The 27,794-nt window shown below is 40.2% G+C and overlaps 1 protein-coding gene across 7 annotated transcripts in view; it reads left to right on the top strand.

Moving 5' to 3' along the window:
- Nucleotides 1–27,794, top strand: part of PTPRA (protein tyrosine phosphatase receptor type A) — a 167,462-nt gene continuing 139,668 nt past the window's right edge. For 4 of the 7 annotated variants that reach the window (XM_070587974.1, XM_070587973.1, XM_070587979.1 and 1 more), the window contains exon 1: nt 6–302. The gene's annotated coding sequence lies outside the window, so the exon portion shown is untranslated. Of the gene's footprint in view, nt 303–27,794 lie in introns of all 7 variants that reach the window. The other 3 variants (XM_070587975.1, XM_070587978.1, XM_070587980.1) reach the window with 3 other exon arrangements.

The raw sequence follows: 27,794 nt of genomic DNA, 5'->3' as shown, positions 1-27,794 counted from the left end.
GCCTTACAGCCCAGGCCGTGTCGGGAGCGAGGCTGCAGCGAGCGCGGCGCTGACAGAGACGCGCGCGCGCGACCCAGCTCGGACCCGGGGCCGCCGCCGCCATCACCGCCGCCCGCCCAGTCGCCCCTCAGCCGCTTCCGCTCGCCATGGAGGCGAGGCCGCCGCCGCCGCCGCGGGGCTCCGAGCCGCGGGCCGGGCGGCGGCCCTGAGGGCGTGTGGCGGGCCGAGACGCCGCCGCCGCCGCGGAACCGAGGCGGAGCCGCCGTCCTCGTCCCCAGCGGTCCCGCCCAGCGCCCGACTCGGTGAGTGCTCGCGGCTGCCGCCGCCCGGGTGGGCTCTGGAGGGCCGGGCGCTCCGGGGGCGGGTGGGAGGGGTCCTCGGCCGGAGCCCAAATCTCTCTATTCCGGGGAGGACCCGTCGGGCGTCTCCAGTCGGATCCCACCTCCCTGCGCTGTCCGCAGGGGGGTCCCCGGAAGCGTGCCGGACGGGGCGCGACCCCTCTGGACTGCCCGGGAACTTCGCGGGCGTCCTCCCGGGCCGGGCGCCGCCGCAGCTCATTCTGAAAGAAGAAACTGGGACCAGCGAGGACAGAATTTGCTCAGGTCCATTTAATGGGAAGAAAGAGGACAACTGCTGGCACGAAAACGTTTGCTCTTGCAGGGACCAACTTTTCTTCCCCTTAAAGCCCCCCGGCCCCTCTCCCAGGCCCGCCTCTTTCCCACCCACTCCCAACTGTTGAGGCTGCTTAGGAAGGGGGCTGGGGGCTCCGAGCTGCCCAGAATGCCAAATGAGCCAAATGGGAATGCTGATCTCGTCCCCCCCTTTTTTTTTTTTTTTTTTACTTTTGGTGAATTAAATAAAGAATACGAGTTCCTAATTGTATTTCCTGAAGATAAAATTAATAATGGCCCAATGTGGACGGCTTTTTGTTTGTTTGTCTGTTTTTTGAGGTCAGTGATGATGTTGGTAGGACAGGAAAAGAGGAACGTTCAGAACCTCCCTCACAGGGCGAATGCCTTCCCCAGCCTTGGCCCAGGGCAGGGATTCCTGCTCTAGAACCAGTCGCGTCTCCGGGGAGATTGCTTCATTGCCACCTGCTTGCTGTTAGAGCGGTTCTAGAACCAGAAGATGGTGGGCGAGGAGAGGACTGACTGTGGAAGATGGGCGAACATTTTCCTGCTTGGCCACTCCTTTAAAAACACAGATCTGATGCTGTCACTTGTTTACTTAAAAATTCCCTCCCTCTCCTTTTCCCATGGGATGAATGAAGCCCAGAATGCCTTATCAGGTCATACAAGGCCGTTGACAGTCTTGCCTCAACTTACTGTTTTACTTTTAGTTTAACCTTTCATTTCTCCTTCCCCTCGTGCCCCTCCCTGGCCATTCAGAGCTGCTGGGCTGCCTCTCTGCGTGTTTGGATGCCTTTGCTTGTGTGATTCTCTTTCCTCCCCAGCTTTTTACCTGCCGAGCTTCAGTGTTTCCTGTAAAAGCTCTTCTCATTTGAGAAGCTTCTTGAGGGCAGGAGCTGTGTCTTGTTTACCTTTCCATCCCCCATGCTGAGAGAGTTCTTCCTCCCAATTGTCTTGTAGGTCCCATCCCATCTCTTCCCCCTTATGTCATGGCTTTTTTTGTTGTTGTTTACTGCCAGGTACCCACTTCCCCGAGAGAACCTTTCCTGAAGTCCTGCTTTGAGTGCACGCCTAGGCCTTTTAGTATCTCTGATTTCTCCATCTCTCCTTGTCCATCCCATCCAGCCTCCATAAATAGTCAGCGGGAAGTTATTGGCTGATCTCATCCCACTTGCCTCCAGTCTACTGGACTCTGAAAGGGTCTGTTTTTCACCTCTGCCTGCCTGAGGTGGCCTGGCTAATATGTATGCTCTAAGGCATGGTAGGATCTAGGAGGCTGTTCACTGGGTACCTTTTAGCCACTTATTTACCATCTGGGTGACATTCAGAACCAGAAAAGCCAGTCCTCTGACTTAAGTACATTCATGTGCCTTCTATTTGCGAGGCAAAGTGTTTGGGATACAAGATAAAAGTGAGGAAGTCATATCTTTACCTTTGAGGGGCTCACAGTTTAATGCAAGATAGGTGGATACAAATACTTACAGGTGCTATGAGATGTAATAATAATAACTGTTATCTTTTATTTGCCTTGTGACAGGCTATGTCATAAATGCTTTCCACACATTACTTATTTACTCCTTTCAACAGTCATAGGGGTTTATTCCTATTTGACACAGGTAGAAACTGAGGCCATACAGTGGGCAGATGAGGAAATAGTTAGGATTTGAATCTTGGCAGTCTAGTTCCAGAGCATCTGCCTGGCTGGATAGACAGCATTCTTTCCTGGATGGTCTGAGAAAGCTTTCTGGGAGGGGGCCTTTGGGTCATGAAGGATATGTAGGAGTTTGTGGTAGACAGGATATAGGAAAGAGGGACCAGCATAAGCAGGTGTGGAGGTGGAAGGAACCCACTGTCCTTGGAGAGCAGAGAGTGGTTAAGCATAGTTGGATTGGATAGAGAGAAGGATGGGAGATGAGATTAGGGTCAGCTTGAAGGGCTGTATGTGCTGTGTTAGAGTTTGGGCAGTGGAGAGCCATGAAGATTTTAAAGGAGGTCAGGGACTTGGGCTGACTGGGCTTTGGAAGGGTCATTCTAGGGCAGCATGGGGCCAGATGCTCATGCCCATGCAATTTAGGAGACAATGGCAAGGCCTCACAGAGGCGGAATCACAGCCTCTTAGACCCAGAGGGAGGCCTAAAGACAATTCTGCTCAGTTTCGGGAAAAGATAATAAATACATAGGAGAAAAAATTCCAGCAGTACAAAAGGTTATGTAGAGAGAAATAAGTCTCCTTGGTACCCTGACCTCCCCAGAGATGGCTGAAGTTTCCAGTTTCTGTAGCCTTTGACAGACACTTATAAACACGTGTCTATTCATGTCCATATTCTTCCACCCATGGTACATACCAGTCACACCTTGCTTTTTTTTCACTTAATGTGTTTAGGAAATCATTACATATTAGTACGTATAGAGCTGTTCGTTCTTTTTGTTGACATTCTTTTACTTACATCGTTGTATGGCTGCACCGTAACTTGTAACTAGTCTTTGGGTTAAACGTTTAAGTTGTTGCCAAGTTTTTCTATTACAGCGTTACAGTGAATGTCCTTGTGCATACTTTGTTATGTGCTCTTGTGTAAAATTATCTAATAGTGTATTTCCAAAAGTGGAATTACTGTGTCAAAGGATACAGGTGCATTTTAAATTTTCAGACATGTAGCCAAATCATCCCCCTTCAAGGGGGTTGTCCTAGCTTATCCTCTCCCCAAAAATATGAATAAGACAATAGATTTTTGTCAGAGTATACATCAAGATCGCCTGGGATGCTTTTTCAAATATCATATGCCTACTTTTTCCTTACCTAACTTTCTCTCCCCATGTGATTCTGTCTTATTTCTTTCAGTTTACAGAGGGAGATATTGAGGCTCAGAAGGATAAAGTGACTTGCACAAGACAGTCATTGTGGGTGGTGGTGGTTTTTTAAGCAGCTCTGATTTGTATTTGCCCAGCACCTTTCATTGGAGGCGCTCAGAGTCGATTTGTAAACATTGATGCATTATTTTTCTCCACCTTCATGTGGAAAAAATGAGAGGCAGGTGAAGTTTGAATGATAAGCAGGAAGCTGGCCAAATATAGAATCTTCTCTTTAGTGCAGTAACTAATAAATGTTTCCAGATGCCAAAGCTGAAGAGATGTTTTTTTAGTGAGTCTGAGTACAACAAAAATAGCAATAACACAACACTAACTTAATAAAACTGAGCAGCAAACCCACAAATAACCCAACCTTAAAATTTGTTTTAATATATTCTCAATAGAAAAGAGAATCCATTAAATGTGAAATTAATTTTACGTTTATTCTAAATTTATATCCATTTATGTACAGGCATAGATTTTTTATAAGTGTAATCATAATCAGTACATGCAGTATATGATCTTTGTATTCTCGAATACAAGAATTACTCATTTATGTATCTCTATCTTAAATCATAGTATAGTATTCTATACTGATAGTATATATGCTATGAATATAGTATTCTATATTGATAACTGTTGCTTGTGGATTCTTTTTAATTCTTTCCACCTCCCCACCCCTCCTTTTTACTATTGTAATGGTACTTCTGAGCACCCTTGTTCAAATACTTATTTTGGATTATTTTCTTGGACTCTTACCCCCTAAAGTGAGTTCACTGAGTCAGGAACAGTTTCATTGCTGAATTGCTATCTGGAAAGGTTTACACAGCCATCGGCAGTTTCCCTGCTTCCTGACAATCCGGCCAGTGCTATTACAAACAAAACATAATATTTGATTTTATTACTTTGAGGGAAATATAATGATACTTTGAATTAGGTTTAATTTATGTTTCTTTAGAAAAAGAAACCAGTAGCTCCTTTAGATTTTGAAATAAGTACAGTGCTGTGATATATATCATATCCACGTGTTATATAGGTAAAGCCAACTTGTTTTTAAAGAAACACATGGTTGATGGGGCAGAAATATTGTGGAAATTTAGGATAAGATGATATTGTTATGAGATAGAAGACCAGATGCTGTTCAATTGAAAATACCATATATTGTGCCAGGAGCTGAGGATACCTGAGTTACATGGATGTGATGTCTGTCCTTATGACACTTAGGGGCTAGTGTAGTAGACAGATGTTAATCACCTCATGGTAATTACAGATGTGATCAAAGGGGAAGAATAGAATGTCTTGGGAGTGCCAGAGAAGTTCAGTGTTAATGCATTTGCAGTTAAACAGCACTTACAAAGGCCTGGAGCTGGGAAGGGGTTTGATACCTTAGGGTAATACTTCTCTAACTTGAATGTTCACATGAACCATCTGGGGAGCTTGTTAAAATGCCAGGTTCTGATTCAGTAGGTCTGAGGTGGGACTTGGGATTCTGCATTACTACCAGCTTCCTGGTGAGGCACGTGCTGCTGGTGGGTGGATCACACTTGGGGTAGCAAGGCCTAGTTGAGAGCTTAATGAGCACCAGAATCTGACTGACTGTGGTGAGTAGGAGAGGGTAGTTCTCTGCCCTGGCTACACTTTAGATTCACCTGGGGAACTTAGAAAAATCAGTCATGCAAATGTCTCACCCCCAAGTATTTTGATTTAATTGGCCTGGTGTGGGCCAATATATGTATATATTTTTAACTTCCCAGGTGATTCTTTTTTAATTTCTTTTTGTTTTTACCTATTTATTTATATATTTTTTTCTCCAGGTGATTCTAATGTGCAGCCAGGCTTGAGAACCACTGAACCAGACAGAGGCAGGGGCCGCCAGAGTTGAGGGCTTTGCATACTGTGCAAGGATTTTGAGCTTTATCCTGAAGGCAGAGCCAAGCCATTGAAAGGTTTTGAGGAAGAGAGTGAACTAATCTGATTTGCAGTTGTAAACAGTTCACTGACTGCAATCTAGAGCAGTAGTTTTCAAAGTGAGGTAGATAGATGATTCACTGGGATGCTGGAAGAAAATTTTAGACCTTTTTATTTTTATCTAAAAAATGGTAAAACATTAAATTGAGGGATTGTCACTGGCATCCTCTTAGGTCTATAGGTCAAACAATGTTAATATGTTGACTATGGATCCTGAAGGAGGAGAAGGGAGTTCTGCAGTGAGCAGGCAGAGCCATATTAATAACAGTTTATATTATCTGGTTTTCATTAAACTAACCTTCACAAAATGGACAAGTGGCTTAAAATGATTTCTGCAAAGAAACCAGTGATTGAAGAAAATGCTAGTAGTACTAGCAAGCACAAGCAAACAAACAGAAACAAAATGGCAGAGCTGACCCTTGCCCAACTCCTATTATGAGCTCCTGGTGAGCTATTAAATCAAGTAACTAAGTCAACTGTTATTACACTGGAAAGTATCAATTCTATTTGAAACATGGATTTACATCCTCTGTCATTAATAGGAATCTTGCTTTGAGAGTGTGTAGAACCTTGAGATATTAAATAATGAAATATGAGACTCTCACTAGCACCAAGACTTGAAAACTAAGCATCTAGAACATGAGAACCTCTACATTTTTTTTTTTCTAGTGATGTTTGAAGTCACAGGCTATTCATTCAGATGCTGTACAAAATTTTACTAACCTGATGATTAAAGTGTATATTTTGAGGTTTCTTGTTCTTATAAAAGACAAAAAGGCACATACCATTGGCAGGTCCCCCCCCCCCCAAAAAGGGCCCGCTTTACAAAAAAGACTGATATAGTACATGGAAAATAATGTCAGGAAACCAAAATACTTTCCTTTGTCAGCAAATATTCTTGTAAGATGGGTAGAAAATGTTGCTCAAGATTTGAACAAACAATGTTAGAACAAATTTTGCAGTGTGGGAGGTTTGCTATAGTTATAAAAATATAGAAGCTTCTAGCATGCCTTAGTATTTGCTAGATTCTTTTAACAATTAAAGCCAAGAAAAACCACCTCTTTTGTGAGCTACTGTGAGCTACTAGAGGAAAGTTGTACTGGAGAAGACGTATTCTTTTTTTTTTTTTGCTTGAGAAAGATTGTCAATGAGCTAATATCTGTGGCATCTTCCTCAGTTTTGTATGTAGGACACCATCACAGCATGGCTAGATGAGTGGTGCATAGGTCCATGCTGGGGATCTGAACCTGCAAACCCTAGGCCACCAAAGCAGAGCGTGTGAACTTAACCGCTGCGCTGCTGGGCTGGCCTGAGAAGACATTCTTAATAGTAAATGACTGCCTTAATAACATTGCTATATGGAATAATTGTCTAATGTAAACTACTGACAGAACAACTGTTTTGGTGAATAAAGGATGAAATTCATTCATGCCTCTTCATGGACTATTGAGGCAGGTTATCATTCATTGTTGTCTGGTGGTAGAGTTGTTGATGTTATGTGTTTTTCTTTTACACCCCCCCAAAACTGCTGACTTTGTGATAAATGGCTTCCCTGCAAATATTATTTGAAAAAGTAATATCCTTAGTCTATCTCTTCAAGCAAAGATGTTATTCTAACCATGAATGAGAAAGTAACTGCTTTTTTCTTAGAAAGAAATGTGCTATGGGATAGCATTTTTCTTGTAATAAATAACAATAAGCTTTATTGAGATATAATTTACATACTATATGTCACCCTTTTAAAAGGTACAATTCAGTGATTTTTATTTTTATTTATTTTTTTGAGGAAGATTAGCCCTGAGCTAACTATCACCAATCCTCCCTTTTTTGCTGAGGAAGACTCGCCCTGAGCTAACATCTATGCCCATCTTCCTCTACTTTATACGTGGGACGCCTACCACAGTATGGCGTTTGCCATGCAGTGCCTTGTCTGCACCCAGGATCTGAACCGGCAAACCCTGGGCCGCGGAGAAGCGGAACGTGTGAACTTAACCGCTGTGCCACCAGGCTGGCCCACAGTGATTTTTTAGTATATTCATGGAGTTGTGCAACCATCACCACTATCTAATTTCAGAACATTTTCATCACCCAAGAAGCAGTCTTGTATCCATTAGCTTCACTCCCTATTCTGCCCTACCCCCAGCCCCCGGCAACCACTAATCTTTCTGTCTTTGTGGATTTTCCTATTCTGGACATTTCATATAAATGGAATCGTACAACATGTGGCCTTTGTACTGGCTTCTTAGCATTATATTTTTGCGGTTCATCCATGTTGTAGCAGGTACCAGTACTTCATTCCTTTTTATAGCTGAGTGATATCATATTCCATTGTATGGATATAGGACAGTTTGTTTATCCATTCATCAGTTAGTGAAAATTTGGGTTGTTTCCACTTTTTGGTATTAGGAATAATGCTGCTGTGAGCATTCATGTACAAGATATTGTGTGGACATGTTTTCATTTCTGTTGGGTATATACCTAGGATTTGAATTGCTGGGTTAAATGGTAATAACTCTGTTTAACTTTTAGAGAAGCTGCCAAACTGTTTCCCAAAGCAACTGCACCATTTTACATTCTAAGCAGCAATGCACAAGGGTTCCAGTTGCTCCACATCCTTACCAACACTTGTTATTCTCTTTTTGGTTATAGCCGTCTTAGTGGGTGTGAAGTCGTATCTCATTGTGGTTTTGATTTGTATTTCCCTAATGACTCATGAGCTCATTGTGATTTTGTTGTACCTCTAAAAACTCTCATAATTTTATGCATGAAAAACTTGGAAACATAAATTTGTTACCTGGTAAAAATCTCCAAATGTATTTCTAAAAAAAATTCCAAGTGGTCTAATGAAATAAAGGACCTAGGCATTGATCATCAGTGACTGTTAAAACAATTAGGGAAGTTTATAATAGAAGGATCAGACTGACAACCTTCTGATCAATCATAACCTCTCTAAAATGGATACAACCAAACCTTATGTTCCTCTGATGTTGTACAATAGGAAAAATATAACACTGTTCATTAAATATTCTTGCCCCTCCTAAATCAAATCAAACCTGAGTCTGATTAAGCTTCTAGATCTAGCACCCAGTTTATAGAACGTAATTATGAAATTTAGAATGTGAGAAGTTCTATAGGACACATGAACCCAGTTACATCAAATAAACGGCAAGAAAAAAATTGGAGGAACTACTGCAGATTAAAAAAGACTTGAGACATATTAACCAAATGTAATGTGTGGACCTTGTTTACATCCTGTTACATACAAAATAACTATAAAAAGATATTTATGAGACCATTGGGAGTAATTTGAATACTACTTTTATATTAGGTGATTTTAAAACAATTTTTTAAAAAAATTTTTCCTTCTCTCTGAAGCCCCCCATTACATAGTTGTATATTTTAGTTGTGCGTCCTATTTGTGGCATGTGGGACGCTGCCTCAGCATGGCTTGGTGAGTGATGGCATATCCGTGCCCAGGATCCGAACTGGCAAAACCCTGGGCCGCTGAAGCGGAGCGCACGAACTTAACCGCTCGGCCATGGGGCCAGCCCCAACAATTTTCATTTTTTTAAGGTGTGATAATAGTATTATAGTTATATTAGGAAAAGGAAAGACTTTTTTTCTCTTAGAGATAAGTACTGAAGTATTTATGGATGAAATTATGTGATTCTAGAATTAGCTTTAAAATAATTCATTGTGTTTGGAGGTTTATAGATGATTTACCATATATTGATTGAGGCTGGATAATATTTAAGGGTTTATTATAGAGTTCACTCTACTTTGTATATGTTTCAAAATTCCCATGGTAAAAAGTTAAGAAAGAAAATACTCCAAGTGCATAGTTTTAGTGAGTTTCAAATTCATTTGTTAGAAATAAAATAAAGGTAACATCTGATTAGTTTTCAAGAGTAACTGTATTAGGGAAGATGGACATTTGCTAGCCAAATTTAAAGGAAAATGTTTATATAATTGAATGGGGTTGGGAAAATAAATAACGATTTGGTTAGCACAGCCGTAGCACTTCTTCTTTTTGGACCCATGTTTCTTTTTGGCTGTGATAACCATTAAAACTAAGTATTGACTTGAAGTCAGATTTTCAGATTGCTCTATCACAAAGTATTAAAAAGAGATTTTTCAAGTATAATGAGAAGTAATTGATCATATGGATCACACTAAGATATTTTTAAAACAAGTTTAACATTAATGTTTTAGTGACAGCATTAATGGTTTTTATACTTACCCATATAAAAATCATTGCAATCATTATTTTGTTTGAAAATGAATGTTTTGTAGTATTCATATGTATTAGTACCTTTCTCATATTTATGGGTGAACATATGTGAAGATGTGTGCATTGACTGATTGATTGGCCAGTGTGCAGTCAAAAGGTTTGATGTCATTATTTTGGAGAATGGACTAGACAGAGCATAGAGACTAATTTGGTGATTGTTAGAGGTGATTTAGCCGGTCCTGGTGGTCTGGTGATTAAGATTTGGTGCTCTCACTGCCGTGGCCAGGTTCCTTTCCTGGTCAGGGAACCATACTAGCCATCTGTTGGTTGTCATACTGTGGGAGCTGCATGTTGCTGCGATGCTGAAAGCTATTTCACATACCACCAGGGTCACCCATGGTGGACAGGTTTCAGCAGAGTTTCCAGACTAAGACAGACTAGGAAGAAGGACCTGGCCACTTACTTCCGAACAAATTGGCCATGAAAACCCTATGAATAGCAGTGGAGCATTGTCTGATACAGTGCTGGAAGGTGAGAGGATGGCCAAAAAAGACTGGGCAGGATTCTGTTCTGCTATACACAGGCCTGCTAGAGTCGGAATGGACTCAACCGCCTCACTCACAACAACAAGAACAGATTTGGCCAGGGATGATGGTGTTCTCGGTTTAGGGTAGTGATGGTGGTGGGGATGGATGATGTAAGTAGTAGAAGCATTAGTAGGATTCCAGATTTCTGGCTTTTTGGAAGAGATGATTGTTAGTGAACTGAACTTTTGTGTGTGGGAAGAAGTTGAAACCTAGTTGCTGTGAATTGTGCAAGTAATTCTCAAATATTGATTGACAAATAGCTTAACCTGCAATTAGTTTTCAAACATTGGTTGACAGGTGGCTTAATACAATATTGTAAATGCATAATACTACCCATTAATAAAGAGAATGTCTTCCATTGACGTATCAGCAGTACTGTTACCAGAGCAGTGTGAAGTTCCAGGACTTCCACTGTTGTTCTAAAAGGAACTGGGGGTGAGAGTTGGAACAGAACTTTACAACGATGCTTCTGTTCTCCTGGTGGCCCTTTACGTGCCTCCGGTGATATGAATGCTTCACCCACCTTTCGGGGAGTGAGACCAGTCCCTGAATCACGGCCTCCTGCCCATTCTCTCTGTGAGACCACTCCTCTCCACTGCTCCTTACTTCCCACCTAGACCTTAACAGAGGCTGAATTCACAGTGACTTCCAGCTGGTGTTTCTCTCTTTTCCTGGTCTGGTGTTTGCCTGGCCCAGAATCTTGCTACTAGTTGGTAGAAGTCATAGAAGATCCTTTTTTCTTCCTCTTGTTCATAGTCAGTTAACAATAGTGTTGTTGGCAGCACTTGTGACTCTCTAAGGCAGTAATTCTCAATGGTGGCTGACTGTGGTTGGGGGGAAGTAAGTTTGAAAAAGTTTTTTTGTTGGCTTGGAAAGATTCTGCCTGAGCTAACATCTCTTGCCAATCGTCCTCTCTCTCTCTTCTTTTCTTCCCCAAAGCTCCAGTACATAGGTGTATATTCTAGTTGTAAGTCCTTCTGGTTCTTTGTGAGCCACCGCCACAGCATGGCTACTTACAGATGTGTGGTGTGATTCCACAACTGGGAAGCAAACCCGGGCTGCCAAAGCTGCGAGAGTGCCAACCTTTAACCACTAGGTCCTCAGGGCTGGCTCAAAAAAAGCATTTTTTAAAAAAAGAAAAACATGATTTTATGTTTTTTAGTCAGTGTTTGTATTTTAAAATTTTGTTTCATTTGAAATTGTGTATTTGAATGATTAATACATGTACATGTTAAAATATTCAAATAGAACTAAAAATATACAGTAAAAAGTAATTCTCTCCCCCATCTTCCAAGTTGCCCAGAGGCATCCCCACGTACTTGTGAAACCTTCCAGAAATAGTACATGCCCATACAATATAAGAGTTACTTAATTTTGACATTTCAACTAAAAATAAAGGAGGATATGAGAGTTTTATGTTTATCAAATGGGGTGAGTGTTAAGGCAGATTGACATGTGCTGTTCTTACCTTTGGGTTGGGTTATGTGGAGTTTAGTTCCTTTTGTCCAGTGTTAATGGGAGAGATTGCTTAAAGAATTCATTCTTACTCAGTTGTGCTTAGTTTTCAAAGGTTCTACTTTGAAGAAGGCTGTTGTAGAGCAAGTAGTGGGTAACAAAGCAGCTCCATTATCTGTGGTTTTCTTAACATCTGAGGGGGGCTCTTGTGCACGGAAAGGACTACTTAAAATTACTTGGGTTTCAAATTAATATTCTGTTTATTTGAATGGCAAATTAAAAACCTAGTTTTCCTTTAGTCTTGTTATTGTACTTGTAAGCATTGTAATTTTTGTATAGAAATGAGAACAGTAACTTTCACTGGCTCTTTAATTAATGGTAATTCAAGCTTAACAGATTAAATTTTTCCATACCTTTTTGTTAGTGAATTAAATTTCCTTAGATGTTTAAAATACGTTTATAGGTTGTCAAGCATAACCAGTCCTTGGCAGGTCAGAGTTACCACCTTAACAGAATCTCCTTAAGCACTTGAGCAGTACTGAGAAATTAAACTTACAAATATAGTAAAGTGGGTTCTCTTAAGAGTTCCAGTGCTTTTCATTAGCTGAATCTGAATTACCAACATTAAAAAAACACGTATCCTAAACTTAAATCAAAAGTATCAGTATCATGGGTTTGATATACCTCATCTTGTTGCTCGCTTGTTTTTCTTCAGGAGTTGTAATGTCAACCCTGTTAAGGAGGACAGCTTTACCATCTAGCAGAGCCAAGGTTACTGGATTGAAAATATAGGAACATGATACGGCTATTTATTGGTCAGAGGATCAAGACTGAGACAAGAGAACTAAGGGCTCTGTGTTCCAGAATGATTTTACTCAAGAGGTGCCCTTCCTTTTATAATAGTCCTGAATTCAGCATCAATGCGGAATCTTTGGGGTTTGTTTTGCAACCCCTGTACTTTTCTTTTGTTTTGTTTTTTGTACCCGATGCAGTTTATTCTATGTCAGTTTTATATCAATAAAGCTGTTTTATTTTATTTTGTTGAGGTTATAATAGTTTATAACATTGTGAAATTTCACTTGTACATTATTATTTGTCAGTCACCATGTGTATGTGCTCCTTTATCCCCTTATGCCCACCCCCCAACACCTTTCCCCTCTGGTAACCACTAATCTGTTCTTTTTTTATTTATTTTTTATTTATTTTTTTAAAGATTTTATTTTTTCCTTTTTCTCCCCAAAGCTCCCCCGTACATAGTTGTAATATTCTTCATTGTGGGTCCTTCTAGTTGTGGCATGTGGGACGCTGCCTCAGCGTGGTTTGATGAGCAGTGCCATGTCCGCGCCCAGGATTCGAACCAACGAAACACTGGGCCGCCTGCGCGGAGCTCAGGAACTTGACCATTCGGCCACAGGGCCAGCCCCTAATCTGTTCTTTTTATACATGTATTCATTTACTTCAACATATGAGTGAAATCGTATGGTGTTTGTCTTTCTCTGTCTGGCATATTTCACTTAAGATCATACCCTCAAGGTCCATCCATGTTGTTGCAAATGGGACGATTTTGTCTTTTTTTATGGCTGAGTAGTATTCTGTTGTGTGTGTGTGTCACCCACACACACACACACACACACCCATATCTTCTTTATCCATTCAGCAGTTGATGGGCACTTGGGTTGCTTCCATGTCTTATCTATTGTGAGTAATGCTGCAGTGAACATAGGGGTTCATAAGTCTCTGAATTGTTGATTTCAAGTTCTTTGGATAAATACCCAGTGGTGGGATAGTGGGTCATATGGTTTTCTATTTTTAATTTTTTGAGAAATCTCCATACTGTTTTCCATAGTGGCTACACCAGTTTGTTTTCCCACCAGCAGTGTATGAGGGTTCTCTTTTTTGCACTTCCTCTCCAACATTTGTTGTTTTTTGTCTTGATCATTATAGCCGTTCTGACAGGTGTAATGTGATATCTCATGGTGGTTTTGATTTGCATTTCCCTGATTAGTGATGTTGGACATCTTTTCATGTGCCTGTTGGTCATCTGTATATCTTCTTTGGAAAAATGTCTATTCATATCCTCTGTCTATTGTTTGATTGATTGTTTTCTTGTTGTTGAGTTGTATGAGTTCTTTATATATTTTGGAGATTGGCCCTTTGTTGAGTATATGATTTGCAAATATTTTCTCCCAATTGGTGAGTTTTCCTTTCATTTTGTTCATGGTTTCTTTGCCTTGCAGAAGCTCTTTAGTCTAATGAAGTCCCATTTGTTTATTTTTTCCTTTCTTTCCCTTGCCTGAGTAGACATGGTATTCAAAAAGATCCTTCTAAGACCGATGTCAAAGAGTGTACTGCCTATATTTTCTATAGGAGTTTTATGATTTCATGTGTTACCTTCAAGTCTTTAATCCATTTTGAGTTAAATTTTATGTATGGTGAAAGATAATGCTCTACTTTCATTCTTTTGCATGTCCAGTTTTCCCAACACCATTTATTGAAGAGGCTTTCCTTTCTCCATTGTATGTTCTTAGTTCCTTTGTTGAAGATTAGCTGTCTGTAGGTGTGTGGTTTTATTTCTGGACTTTCAGTTCTGTTCATTGATCTGTGTGCCTATCTTTGTACCAGTACCATGCTGTTTTCATCACAATAGTTTTGTAGTATATTTTGAAGTCAGAGACTGTGATGCCTCCAGCTTTATTCTTTTTTCTCAGGATTGCTTTAGCTATTTGGGGTCTTTTGTTGTCCCGTATGTATTTTAGGATTCCTTGTTCTATTTCCTTGAAGAATGTCATTGGGATTTTGATTGGGATTGCATTGAATCTGTAGATTGCGTTAGGTAGCACAGACATTTTAACTGTGTTTATTCTTCCAGTCTATATGCATGAAATATCTTTTCATTTCTTTATGTCATCATCGATTTCTTTCAAAAATGTCTTACAGTTTTTGTTGTATAGGTCGTTCACCTCCTTGGTTAAATTTATTCCTAGATATTTTATTCTTTTTGTTTCAATTGTAAAGAGGATTGTATTCTTGAGTTCTCTTTCTGTTACTTTGTTATTAGAGTACAGAAATGCAACTGATTTTTGTAAGTTGATTTTGTACCTTGCAACTTTGCTGTAGTTGTTGATTATTTCTAATAGTTTTCCAGTGGATTCTTTAGAGTTTTGTGTTCACAGAATCCTGTCATCTGCAAACAGTGAGAGTTTCACTTCTTCCTTGCCAATATGGATACCCTTTATTTCTTTTTCCTGCCTAATTGCACTGGTCAGAAGCTCCAGTATTATGGTGAATAAAAGTGGCGAGAGTGGGCACCCTTGTCTTGTTCCTGTTCTCAGAGGGATGGCTTTCAGTTTTTCCCTGTTGAGTATGATATTGGCTTGGGTTTGTCATATATGGCCTTTATTATGTTGAGGCACTTTCCTTCTATACTCATTTTATTGAGAGATTTTATAATAAATTATGTTGGATCTTGTCAAATGCTTTCACTGCATCTGTTGAGATGATCATGTGATTTTTATTCCTCATTTTATTAATGTGGTGTATCACATTGATTGATTTGTGGATGTTGAATCATCCTTGTATCCTGGTATAAATCCCACTTGATCATGGTGTATGATCCTTTTAATGTATTGCTGTATTCGGTTTGCCAATATTTTGTTGAGGATTTTTGCATCTATGTTCATCAGTGATACCGGCCTGTAATTTTCCTTCTCTGTGCTGTTCTTGTCTGGTTTTGGTATCAGGGTGATGTGGGCCCCATAGAATGAGTTTAGGAAGCATTTGTCTTCAATGTTTTGGAATAGTTGGGAAGGATAGCTATTAAATCGTTGAATGTTTGGTAGAATTCTCCAGGGAAGTCTTCTGGTCCTGGACGTTGTTTTTTTGGGAGGTTTTTGATTACTGTTTCCATCTCCTTACTTGTGATTGATCTATTCAGATTCTCTATTTTTTCTTGATTCAGGTTTGGGAGGTTATATGAGTCTAAGAATTTATCCATTTCTTCTAGATTGTCCAGTTTGTTTGCATATAGTTTTTCATAGTATTCTCTTATAATCCTTTATATTTCTGTGGTACCCATTGTAATTTCTCTTCTTTCATTTCTGATTTTATTTACTTGAGCCTTCTCTCTTTTTTCTTAGTGAGTCTTGCTAAGGGTTTGTCAATTTTGTTTATCTTCTTGAAGAACCAGCTTTTAGTTTCATTGATCCTTTCTACTGTTTGTTTTGGTTTCAACTTCATTTATTTCTGCTCCGATTTTTATTATTTCCCTGACTTTGGGCTTTGTTTGTTCTTCTTTTTCTAGTTCTGTTAGGTGTAGTTTAAGATTACTTATTTGAGATTTTTCTTGTTTGTTAAGGTGGGCCTGTATGGCTATGAATTTCCCTCTTTGGACTGCTTTTGCTGCATCTCATATGGGTTTGTATGGTGGATTTTCATTTTGATTTGTCTCCAGATATTTTTTGATTTCTCCTTTAATTTCTTCAGTGATGTGTTGGTTGTTCAGTAGCATGTTGTTTAGTCTCCACATATTTTTTACTTTCCCAGCTTTTTTCTTGTATTTGATTTCTAGTTTCAAAGCATCGTGGTTTGAAAAAGCTTGGTGTGATTTCAGGCTTCTTAAATTTATTCAGGCTTGACTTGTTTCCCAGCATATGGTCTGTCTTTGAGAATGTTCCATGTACACTTGAGAAGAATGTGTATTCTGCTGTTTTTGGATGGAGTGTTCTATATATATCTGTTAAGTCCATCTGGTCGAGTTTTTTGTTTAGTTCCACTATTTCCTTGTTGACTTCTGTCTGGATGATCTATCCATTGATGTAAGTGGGGTGCTAAGATCCCCTACTATAATTGTGTCATTAATATCTCCTTTTAGGTCAGTTAATAGTTGCTTTCTATACTTTGGTGCTCTTGTGTTAGGTGCAATATATTTATAAGTGTTAAGTCCTCTTGGTGGAGTGTCCCTTTTATCATTATGTAGTGCCTCTCTTTGTCTCTCATTGCCTTTTTCATCTTGGAATCTACTTTGTCTGATATAAGTGTGGCAACACCTGCTTCCTTTTGTTTGCCATTAGCTTGTAGTATCATCTTCCATTCCTTTACTCTGAGCCTGTGTTTGTCTTTAGAGCTGGGATGTATTTCCTGGAGGTAGCATATTGTTGAGTTTTGTTTTTTAATCCATCCAACCACTCGGTGCCTTTTGATTGGAGAATTCAATCCATTTACATTTAGAGTGATTATTGCTGTATGAGGGCTTACTGCTGCCATTTTATCACCTGTTTTCTGGGTGTTCTGTATTTCCCTTGTTTCTCACCCTGTGTATTTTGGACTGCTGATTCAGTGTGGTGGATCTGTGTGATGGTTTTCTCTTTATTTATCATTTGTGTGTCCGTTCTGATTTTTTGTTTAGTGGTTACCATGAGTTTTGTAGAAAAGATCTCATAGATGAGATAGTGCATTTTCCTTTAGCCTCTTATTTCCTAAGTGTAAGCAGATTCCATCCCTTTCCTTTTCCCCATCTAAGTTATTGTTATCACTACTTATCCTGTTTTGTGTCGTGAGTTTGTGGTTAAAGTGAAGTGGTTATATTTATTTATGTTTTCCTTCTCTTTATCTTTAATGTTATAATTGAGTGTTTTCTAACCTTGTTCTGATAGAGTTGCAATTTTCTCATTTTGTCTGTTTATCTCCTTGCTCAAGGCTTTGTAAACCCTTTCTTTCTTTTTCCAGGTATGAGGACCTTCTTGATCATTCCTTGGGGGCGGGGAGGAGGTGTCTTACAGTGATGAACTCCCTCAGCTTTTTTTTTTTCCTAAAGATTTTATTTTTCCTTTTTCTCCCCAGAGCCCCCCGATACATAGTTATGCGTTTTTAGTTGTGGATCCTTCTAGTTGTGGCATGTGGGATGCCACCTCAGCATGGCTTGATGAGCGGTGCCATGTCCGCGCCCTGGATCTGAACTGGTGAAACCCTGGGCCGCCAAAGTGGAGCGCACAAACTTAACCACTTGGCCATGGGGCTGGCCCCTCCCTCAGCTTTTGTTTATCTAGGAATGTTTATTTCTCCATCATATCTGAAGGATATTTTTGCTGGATAGGGTATTCTTGGCTGAAGGTTTTTGTCTTTCAGAAGTTTGAATATATCATTCTACTCTCTCCTAGCTTATAAGGTTTCTGCTGAGAAATCTGCTGAAAGCCTGATGGGGTTCTTTTGTAGGTTATTTTCTTCTGCCTTGCTGCCCTTAATATTGTTTCTTTGCCATTGACTTTTGCCAGTTTTACTAATATATACCTTGGAGAAGGTCTTTGTACACTGATGTAATTAGGAGTTCTGTTAGCTTCTTTTCCTTGTAATTCCATCTCCTTCCCCAAGTTTGGGAAGTTCTCAGCTATTATTTCTTTGAATAAGCTCTCTGGTCCTTTCTCCGTCTTGAGTACCTATAATCCTTATGTTGCATTTCCTAATTGAGCCGATATTTCTCAGAGAATTTCTTTGTTTTTTTTTTCAGTCTTAGTTCTTTCTCCTCCTTTCCTTTCTTCTCTGCTGTCTGAAGCATTTTTATATTTCTGTCCTCTACGTTGCTAATTTTGTCCTTTGTAATATCAGCTCTGTTATTTAAGGACTCCAGATTTTTCTTTATCTTTCATTATGTTTTTCATCTCCAGCATTTCTGATTGGTTTTTCTTTATAGTTTCAATCTCTTTTGTGTAGAATTCCCTCTGTTCATTAATTTTATTCCTGGTTTCATTGAACTGTCTTTCTGAGTTTTCTGTAACTCTTGGAGGTTTTTAATTGCTATTTTGAATTCTCTGTCATTTAGATTGTAAATTTATGTGTCTTCAGGATTGATTTCTGATTGTCTTTTTCCTTCCAGTCTGGAGTATTAATATACCTCTTCATATTATTTGATGAGGTGGATTTGTGCCTTTGCATAGTGATAGTGTTTGGTTGTAGATTCCTCCTGCTGCCACTGCAGGGGGACAGGGGCTATGTATTCTGACCATGCCGTGATCCCTGGCTACTGTGCCTGTCCAAGCCTGGGCCACTTCTTGGGACCACAGACCCTCTGTGGACTCTTCCACCGAATTGGAAAGCGGTCATGCGGGGGCTCAGGATTGCCACTGCTGCTCCCACGGTCCCAGTGAGGCATGCTTTCACTGTTAGGGCCACACTGGTTCCATGGCATTCTCAGCGGCTGAGAAGTTGTTGGTCTGGGCCTGCAGGTCCACCGCCCCCTCTTCCTAGGTTGTACTGGCCTCTGTAGTTCATGGACAGGTCCTCCTCACTGGATCTGAGCCTGGACCACTCGCTGGGACTGTGGTGGCACTGTGGGCTCTCCCACCAGATAGGAAAGCGATCACACAGGGGCTTAGGGCTGCTGCCACCTGCTCCCACACTCCTGCTGAAATGCACTCCCACTCTCAGGGCCGCAGTGGTACTATGGACTCTTGTGGCAGCCAGGAAGTCATCCACCCAGGCACGCAGATCCACTGCTGCCTCTTGCCTGGTTGCACCAGCCATTGTGCTTGGTGGACGGGACTTTCCTGCTGGTTCCGAGCCTGGGCCACTCCCTGGGATTGCAGCTGCACTCTGGGCTTTACCACCAGATGGGAAAGCGATAATGCAGAGGCTCAGGATTGCTGTCACCTTTTCTGCAGTTGTGCCAAGACACGCTCCCACACTTGGGGCCCCAGCGGTGCTATGGGTGCTCCAGCCAGGAGAGCAATTCCACGTGTGTACAGGGCTGCTGGAGGACTGTCGAGTGCTCACCTATTTCCACCACCTCCCCAGGGGTAGTCCATCCACTTTCAGATGTATACCTGCTTGGGTCTCTGAGGCATCCTTTTGTGCTGTATGGGTATCCCCCATTGATCAATGAATGTCTATTTAGTTGTAGTCAGAAGGGGGAGAGAGAAAGGGAACAGCTCACTCTGCCTTGTTGCTAACCTCACTTCTCTTTTTTTTAATTAACCTCTTAATCAACTTTTTCCCCAAATCAAATTGGATTTTATATTCTTTCTTAGGTTTCTTCTCAGGCCTTAGAGTTATGTTAATTTTGGGAGTTGGATGTGACTAGGGTTTATATCTCATGCCTGCCAGGCTTTGTGAAGTTGGGCAAAGCACTTAACCCTTCTGAGACTGTTTCCTCACCTATTAAATGGGTTCATCAGTAGTACTCTTTTACTGCATGTTTGTTTTAAGGATTAGCTAGTGTATGTTAAGTGCTTAGTCCAGTTCATAGCACACAGTAAACCTTCAATAAATGTTAGGAGATACTATAATGATTGTTTCTTTTCTTTCTAGTAGTTTTGTTTGGATGCAGTGTAGCTATATGGATTATCGTAGAATAAATTTTAATCTTCCTGGTTTTAACAGGAAAATTTGGAAAGGGTGGGAGAGAGAAGAGAGAGGAAGAAGAATTGAATAACTATGATAAACTATACAGCATTTACTCCCTGAACTATCTTCCCTGGAGTTCTGTGACACACTGTTTTCTCTACCTCTTTGGCAACTCCTCAGCTCCCTTAGGCCCCTCTTCGCTGACCACTCTTTGTTTAACTTACCAAAGATTCCTTCCTCAGCCCTCTTGTGTTTTGTCATACACATTCTTCCTCTGCCTGTGCCTGTGGTTTCAGCTTCCATCTCATTGCTAATTAGGAGAAAATTTGTCCTCAGCATAGATTGGATGGTAGCCAGCAACCTACTGGTCATCTCCATTGGGCTGTTTCCCAGGCACCTACTACAGCCTCAGGACTGAGCTCACCTTCCCTTTAAATGTGTTAGTATTTTTATATTCTTTATCATGATGAATGGCACAAGCCAGTCCCCCAAACCACAAACCTGGTTGATGATGTTCATCTGGTTGATGATGCATTCCTGTCTGTTTTACCTTTAGATATTTAGTATTTAAATATTGAGAAATATTAAAATACCTTTAATGTTTCTCAAATTCACCTACTTTCCTCCATCTCTTCTGTTTCTTATTCAGGTTTCTTCTCACTTAGATGACTGCTGCAGGTTCCCTACTTGTCTACTCATTATTACTTCCTTGTTGCAGGTCATTTACCACATTGCTGCCAAGAGTGATCTTTTTCACTTTCTTCTCTAATCATAGCACTTCCCAGCTTAAAATCCTCTGGATAAAATCCACACTCTGTATCAAAGCATGCTTTTGGGATCCAACCCCTCTTAACCCTTTAGCCTTATCTTTTCCCTGTGCCTAATGCCCTCAACTGTGCTGCACTCTTTCAGACCCTTTGCCTCTAGCTGGACTGCCCATCTCCCTCTACTTTACTTTGCATTTTAATTTCTTAGATAGGGATCATCTCTTCCAATGAGCATTACCTTCCTGACTGCCCCAAATCTGATCTAGGTGTAGATCCTGTGCTTATTTCTGTCATATTGTGTGATAATCCACACATTGGCACATGCGGGTTAATGGTGTTAGAAGGATCCTGGTGGTCCAAAATGTGTAGTAGTATGTAATTTTGCTGAGGCTTGGGTTCATATTACTTGCACTTTTAGTTTGGTGGTGGCCGGTGAGTTCAGTTAGCTATTCAGTGAGCCTTGCCTTGCATCTAAAGCTGTCTTTTTATTATTTCCTGCTTTTTGCTGTTTATCTTCTAGTTTTCTAGGTTTTATTTTCTGATTCCAGAACTGGAAAGTACATTTAAAAAAGAAACTTTAAGCCCATATAATGCTCTCAAAACTGAGAAGTTTTTTTTTTTTTAAAGATTTTTTTTCCCCCCAAAGATTGGCACCTGGGCTAACAACTGTTGCCAATCTTCTTCTTCTTCTTTTTTTTTTTTTTAAGGCTTGGCACCTGGGCTAACAACTGTTGCCAATCTTTTTTTTTCTCCTTCATCTCCCCAAACCCCACCTGTACACAGGTGTATATCTTAAGTGTAGGTCGTTCTAGTTGTGGGATGTGGGATGCTGCCTTAACGCCGCCCAAGGAGCAGTGCCGTGTCTGTGCCCAGGATCTGAACCCTGGGCTGCCTCAGCAGAGCACGCGAACTTAACCACTCAGCCACGGAGCCAGCCCCTTAAAGATTTTATTTTTCCTTTTTCTCCACAAAGCACCCCGGTACACAGTTGTATATTTTTGGTTGTGGGTCCTTCTAGTTGCGGCATGTGGGATGCCGCCTCAGCATGGCTTGACGAGCGGTGCCATGTCCGCGCCCAGGATCTGAACCAGCAAAACCCTGGGCCACCGAAGCAGAGCGTGTGAACTTAACCTGGCTGAGAGGCTGGCCCCTCAGAAGGTTTTTAAGATGCCTTTTTCTTCTCCTCCCTTCATCTCATTCCCCTCTATCTTTGGCATTAAGTTAGTCAGGGTTGCAAACTCAATTATGTGTTTGGAGGCCAGGCAGGCAATATGACTGAGAGAAGTAGATTTATTGAGTCTGGTGCCACGCTGGAGGTTCCATGGCCTATCTGAAAGTGTTCACATTCAATTTATTTATTTTTTGGTGAGGAAGATTGGCCCTGAGCTAACATCTGTGCCAGTCTTCCAATATTTTGTATGTGGGACACCGCCACAGCATGGCTTGATGAGTGGTGTGTAGGTCCATGCTCGGTATCTGAACCCGCAAACCCCAGGCCTCCAAAGCGGAGCCTGTGAACTTAACTACTACGCCACCGGCTGACCTCATATTCAATTTTTTCTTTTTTTAAAGATTTTATTTTTATTTGTTTTATTTTTTATTTTTCCTCCTTCTCCCCAAAGCCCCCAAGTACATAGTTGTATATTTTAGTTGTGGGTCCTTCTAGTTGTGGCATGTGGGATGCCACCTCAGATTGCTTGATGAGTGGTGCTGGGTCCACACCCAGGATCCAAACCGGTGAAACCCTGGGCCATGCAAGTAGAGTTAGTGAACTTAACCACTCAGCCATGGGGCTGGCCCCAAGATTCAAATTTTTTTTAATACACTGTGCACCAATTTATGACCTACACTGTAACTACCAAAGACTGTACATGTGTTATTCACTTTATCTTTCTCTTTGAAATTGAACTCATTAAACAAAAACTTAAGTAACCTTACCACTACTTATTCTTCTAGACCCAGCCAAAGTGTCACCTACTTAGTAAAATCTCCTGGATTCTTCCAAGAATTATTTTTTTCTTTTTTTTAGGACTGGATAACAACTATATAGTATTGATCATAATGTATTTTAATTACTTGTTTTCATGTCTAATTTCCTGGTAGTTTATTGAGGACAATTTATTCAGGAGCATGTCTTAGCAATCCTATTAGGAGTTCAGTACATTCGTGTTAAACGTTGAAGGAAGTGCTAGGCATATAGTAAACAAAGACATGTTTGTTGATGAACAGATATTGATTAAAACCAAAATATGGGGGTCTATAATATAATAGCATTTCTTTTTCTTTTGATGATTTGAAGGGCTGGGTGTCTACACTAAATTTGAACTTTATTTCTTAGAAAAGTCCAAGAATGTTAGTGATGATAGATCTATTTTGTTGGGTTTGGTGTGGGCAAATCTGTCTGTACACATGATGACTAAACCACCTAATCATGAGTGACAAATATTTCATCCTCCTGAGAGAAGATCCATTACAAGAGGAACTTCCTGGTTTCAACTTCATACAGTTAAGACAAATTAAACACCTGATGATTGTGGAAAATGTAAAGAAATTTGAGTGCATCTTGGACAAGGAAGGAACTTGGAGTTAACAGACCTCAGCTCTATTTCTGGCGGTACTAATTAACCATGTGACTTTAGGCAGGTCTCTCTGGGTCACAGTTTCTTCATCTATAAAGTGATAAGTAATTTGATGGTTTAAGATGCTTTATAATTCTAAAACACTAATTTTTAAAATATTAAGACCACTGAAGGAAGTACTTATAGTCTAGTTCATTCTAAGAATTTGAAGTAATTTACTGAAATACATATAGTGCCTTAATATGTGTGTATGTGTGTGTGTGTTTAGGGGCTCGCTAGAAAGACGTGAACAAACTGGTAACTTAATTACCTCTGGAGAGTGGGGAACTGGATAGCTGGTAGGAAGGAAGGATACCTTCTATTCAGTGTATTTTCTTTTGTATTTTTGAATTTAATAATGTGTACTTGATTACCTACTGAATGAGGACAAATAAAACGTAAATATATAGGGGCTGGCCCGGTAGCGCAGTGGTTAAGTGCGCAAGTTCTGCTTCGGCGGCCTGGGGTTCACCAGTTCGGATCCCGGGTGTGGACATGGTACCACTTGGCAAGCCATGCTGTGGTAGGCATCCCACCTATAAAGTAGAGGAAGCTCAGGGCCAGTCTTCCTCAGCAAAAAGAGGAGGATTGGCAGCAGGGCTAATCTTCCTCAAAAAAAAAAAAAACCCGCAAAACCAACTATGTAAATATATACATAAAGTCAGAGTAAAGAGAAAGTAAGGGTCTTATGGTAAGAGAGAGGCAGCCTAGGGATGTTAGTACAGAGAGTGCAGTGCATTCAATCCTGTGCAGTTGTTTCAAGAAGACTGTATATTGAGCTCTCAAATCATATTGGCCAAAACAAAGCAGTCCTGAGAGATTCACTTGACTTTCAAGATATAAACCATCATCAGTAGTGAAAAACATAGCCTTTCCTGGCACTAAGATTTGAGGCATTTCCCTCTTAAAAGGGGTACTGTGTGATATGGTGGAGGATGTTTTCAGTAATGTAGTCCAGTGTCCCAATGGGGTTCCTGTGATATATTTTGGCGAGAAGTTTCTCTAAGGAGACTCTAATAGTTTTAAGAATTTCAATAATCTGAAATGTAAGCATATAAATGACTGCTTAACTTATAACTGAGTATTACCACACGATTTCAGTGTCCATGTTTGTGTGTATGTTTAAGTTGGTTATATACATCTTTATTTGTGAGTAAATAGTTTGTGGGACAGTGGAAGGCCAAGTAGTGCTGGGTACACTGGATGACTTTGCTGCTGTTGTTGAATGGGAAAGTGGTGAGAGAATTGGTATTATATGGCGTCTACATTTAAGCATGCCAAGTTAAAAAAAAAAAAGTGTACTAGTCAGTAGCATATCCATGTTGTGAGTGGTGATTTAATTTCAACATTAATTCTATCATCTATTCAGTATTGTTAATTTGAATTTCATTAGTTTTATATTTTTCATATTTTATAAATTTGCTTTGGTTCTGTAGCTATATGATAGCATAGTTTTATGTTTATATTTATTCAATAAAAATTTAACTTAGCATTGGAGGTGTGTTAAGAATTTTGTTGCCCAGGGCCAGCCCCATAGCTGAATGGTTAAGTTCATGCACTTTCCTTTGGCGGCCCAGCGTTTTTGGTGGTTTGGATCCTGGGCGTGGACATGGCACCGCTCAACAGGCCACGCTGAGGTGGTGTCCCACATGCCACAACTAGAAGGACCACAACTAAAAAAATATACAACTGTGTACTGGGGGAACTTGCGGAGAAAAAGCAGGAAAAAAAAAGTTTGGCACCTGAGCTAATAACTGTTACAAATCTTAAAAAAAATAAAATAAAATAAATTTTGTTGCCCTTTAAAGGGAGTCTGTATATTTCTCACATTTGAGAAGCCCTGCAGTAGTGATTTTGTTGTAGATCTTGTTACAGCTTTGCTCATTCTAAGCAGAGTCCACAAATGCCCAAATGAAAGGCAGTTTTCTAGACATCATTTCTCATAACAATTTTATTGAACTAGAAAAAGAAACTTTGAAGTCATGAGTACAGTTGCTGATTAATGACAAATCCAACTTACTTTGAAAATGGAGTCTGGGGGCTGGCCCTGTGGTGCAGTGGTTAAGTTCGGACGCTCCACTTTGGTGGGCCAGGGTTCGCCAGTTTGGATCCTGGGTGCAGACCTATGCACCACTTACCAAGCCATGCTGTGGCAGGCGTCCCACATATAAAATAGAGGAAGATGGGTACAGATACTGGTTCAGGGCCAATCTTTCTCAGCAAAAAGGAGTAGGATTGGCAGCAGATGTTAGCTCAGGGCCAATCTTCCTCAAAACAAACAAACAAAAAGAAAATGAAAGTCTAAAGACAACACTGCCTTGAGTAGATGGTAACATCATCTCTACGTGAAGCAACTGCAGGCAGGACTAAGCTGATTATCAGAAAAGATTTCAACCACTGCAACCCATAAATGAACAGACAGACTAGGCTCCAACCTTTTCTACAGTTGAATAGAGCATGACTTGAATGAGTTTTGTCTGAAAAAATATCAAAGTTCAAGTACCTAGTTGTTCATCTTAGCCATAGGAAGATATCCGTAATCTGCCTGTGAAATGCCTTCTTCTAACAGCATAATTTTGTGGTGACTCTAGCAGGACAACTCTTTTGGAAAAGAAACTCTAGAAAACAGAATTGTGCTATTTAAAGAATCCATCGGATATTAACTTCCTGCCCAAAATGATGATTTTGATGTTAAAGTTGTTGATCTTAAGCCATTTTTTCTGATAATAGCTTAAAAGAGCCTTTTTTCTGTTGAAGCGTTTGTTCTTGATATCAAAATATTTGTCAGCATAGAGATAACTTCTTTTTCTTTCACTTTTCAAATAGTTGTGAGAAAATTTTGAAAGAAAGGTGCAAGATTTTATATGTCATTCAGTGTTATCTGGCTAGACTCTGTTCAATCCAGTCTTGTGATTTGTAGGGCAATTTGGCTGTAAATACCGTTTATCAGAAGAAGGAAGATTCTTTTTATTCCTTGTCTGCAAAGAATTTTTTATAGATGGATGTTGAATTATATCCTATGCTTTTTCTGCGTCTATTGATATTTGTATTGTTTTTCTTTAAATTGTCAATATAATGACTTATGTTAATCAAATTCTTATGAGAAAATGCTGTTTTATTTTTTCTTTTAACTCATTGTTTTATCCAATTTTTTTTTTTTTTAAAGATTTTATTTTTTCCCTTTTTCCCCAAAGCCCCCCGGTACATAGTTGTGTATTCTTCGTTGTGGGTTCTTCTAGTTGTGGCATGTGGGACGCTGCCTCAGCGTGGTCTGATGAGCAGTGCCATGTCCGCGCCCAGGATTCGAATTAATGAAACACTGGGCCGCCTGCAGCGGAGCGCGTGAACTTAACCACTCGGCCACGGGGCCAGCCCCTATCCAATTTTTTATTGTTAAATATACATAACAAGATTTATCATTTGAACTATTTTTATTTTTATTTTTATTTTTTTTGAGGAAGATTAGCCCTGAGCTAACTACTGCCAATCCTCCTCTTTTTGCTGAGGAAGCCTGGCCCTGAGCTAACATCCGTGCCCATCTTCCTCTATGTTATATGTGGGATGCCTACCACAGCATGCCATATCCGCGACCAGGATTCAAAGTGGTGAAACCCCAGGCCACCGAAGCGGAGCATGTGAACTTAACCGCTCGGCCATGGGGCCGGGCCCTCCTCTTGTATTTCTAATTCAGAGACCATTCAGGACCATGCCTTGCATTTAGTTGTCATGCCTCTTCAGTCTCCTTTGATTTGGAATAGTTCCTCAGTCTTTACTTGTTTTCAGTGATCTTGACATTTTTGAAGAATAGGCCAGTTACTTTGTAGAATGTTCCTCAATTTGGGTTAGTCTGATGTTTCCTCATAAATAGATTTAGGTTATACAGTTTTGGCAGGAATACCACAGACATGATGTGTTCTTCTCACGGCATCGTATCATGAAGCACATGTCAATGTGTCTCATTACTGGTTATGTTATATTTTATCACTTGGGTAAGATGTCTGACAGGTTTCTACACTGTAAAGTTAGGTCAAAAGTATTTTGCACTTACTAATTAATAAGTAAATAATATACATTTTGTGGGTTGATACTTTGAGGCTATATAAAATGGTCCACTTCTCCTCACATTTTCACCTACCAGTTTTAGCATCCATTGATGATTTGTGCCTGAATCAGTTATTACTGTAGTGGTTGCCAGATGGTGAATTTAAAAAATTTCGTCTTTCCTTCTGCAATCATCATCTGGCATTTCACTGTAAGGAAAAGCTTACTTTCCTTGTTTATTTCTTTTTTTAAAATCATTTAAATATATCGGTGTGGACTTCTGGATTCCTGTTTTATTCATTTTTAATTTATTTTGA

This window comes from Equus przewalskii, chromosome 21, assembly GCF_037783145.1.
Source record: "Equus przewalskii isolate Varuska chromosome 21, EquPr2, whole genome shotgun sequence".
Lineage (NCBI taxonomy): Eukaryota > Metazoa > Chordata > Mammalia > Perissodactyla > Equidae > Equus > Equus przewalskii.
This window is presented reverse-complemented; position numbering and strand designations above follow the sequence as displayed.